Genomic DNA, 1,857 nt, shown 5'->3' with positions numbered 1-1,857 from the left:
ACCCTCACCAGCTGTCCTCGGCTGCCAGCCCTCCCAGCATCTCCGGTTCCCTCCCTTCACGATGAACTCTTTTGGCATCAGCACTGAGCCAGCCCCACCAAAAATACGCCTGAGCAGCAGCGCGCCCACACAGGGCATCATTAGGTCTGTGTGCCCACCTCCCTTCTTCCTGCCTGTTAGAGTCTCATTGATTGCTTTAAACCAGAAACGAGTATTCCCAGGAATCCGTTCTGAGCCAAGAAAGCTCACATCTAGATTGTTAAGATTCATATGAAAAGCCGGAGCGAAGGCGTCCCGGGGGTGTGTTTGAGCTCACCTTCCCCGTGCACCCTTGGTGACAGGAGCCGAGTGGTGTCTGGTGTGTGGACCGAGGTGCAAATGGGCCCTGACCGAGAGAAGGGCGGCTCCTTGGGAATCATTCACCTGAGTCAGTTGTCCTTCACCACCTTGAGCTGGCCTGGAGGTGGCCCCACTTCCTGTCCCCCCATCCGTGTCTGCTCCCAGAGCTGGAAGGGAAATAATAAAAGGGAGGATTCTGGGAGAGGTGAAGGGTCTGTTTTTTCCTTCAGGCTCCAGAACAGCTCCTCAGGCATGTCTATGTTGACGCCAAGAAGCTGCCAGAAGGAAAAGGAAAAAAAAAAAAAAAATCTCCAGACCTAGAGTTCAGACCTCATGATGGTAAGAGCTAATGTTTCTCAGGAGCGTGACATCTGCCAAACGTTCAGCTGAGCCAGGCAGCATATCCGCAGTAGCTGATGGAATCCTCCCAGGAACACGGTTGGTTTCCCATTTTACAGATGCAGACATTGAGGCTCAAGAGAGGAGGTGACTGCCCAAGGCCACAGGCATCAGAATGAGAAGGAGAGTCACAGACTGGTGCAGTGGCTCGTGCTTGTAATCCCAGCACTTTGGGAGGCCAAGGCAGGAGGTTCACTTGAGCCCAGGAGTTAGTGCCACTGCGCTCTAGCTTGGCTGACAGAGTGAGACTGTCTCCAAAAAAAAAAAAAAAGAGTCAGATTCCATTCCTGGTCTAATCCCATTTAGAGAAGGAACTAGAGATGGCAGGGAGGACTGGCGTGGCCAAGTGTGGCTGCTGGGGGTGGCGCCGCTTTTGCCACTGCATTCTCACCCCTGGGCAATACTTCTTGGTTCTAAAGTCTTTAAGTGGCCCCAGACCGTGGACTTGGCTCATTCACAATTAGCCATATTCTGCCACCAGGGTGGACCAGATGCGTTCCTTGCCCTCCAGAAGCTCAGGGGCTCGAGGGGGACAGGGGAGCACCACAACGACTGTAGCGTAGCGGGAAGAAGGGTCTGATGGGCCAGGGTGGACCAGCGAACTCCACAGTGTTCCGTCATCCACCAAAGCTGAACAGCCAAACAGCCAAAGTCACCGCGCCTTTTCTCTTCCTCTGGGCTAGGTTGTGGCTTTTCCCCTGGGATCTTCAGGGAGTCCATGAACTCCATGAAATAAGATACGGAATTGTCTGAGTGCCTCTGGGGAGGGCCCTCTGCCCTTATCAGAGTCTCTAAACAGTGAAGTGTTTTCCACTGTATGCAAATCATGCCTCAGTAAGAAAATGATTCAAATAATTACTTTCATTGATTGTTCAAAATTAATTTGTTTTTGAGATGGCCCTGTTCTGTTGCCCAGGCTGGAGCATAGTGGTGCAATCACAGTTCACTGCAGCCTCTAACTCCCAGGCTCAAGTGATCCTCCCACCTCAGGCTCCCTCCTCAGACAGTGGCTCCTCAGCAGAGGCGGAATGAATGTGTCCATGAAATGGAGGGGGCGGGGGAGGACCAGTGCTGTATGCTGAGCTCTGAGCTCTGGGGCAGGAGCTGGGGGGCCCCGGC

The sequence above is a fragment of the Colobus angolensis genome, unplaced genomic scaffold, assembly GCF_000951035.1.
Source record: "Colobus angolensis palliatus isolate OR3802 unplaced genomic scaffold, Cang.pa_1.0 Scaffold79, whole genome shotgun sequence".
Lineage (NCBI taxonomy): Eukaryota > Metazoa > Chordata > Mammalia > Primates > Cercopithecidae > Colobus > Colobus angolensis.
The sequence above is the reverse complement of the archived record's forward strand: the minus strand, read 5'-3'. Positions refer to the sequence as shown.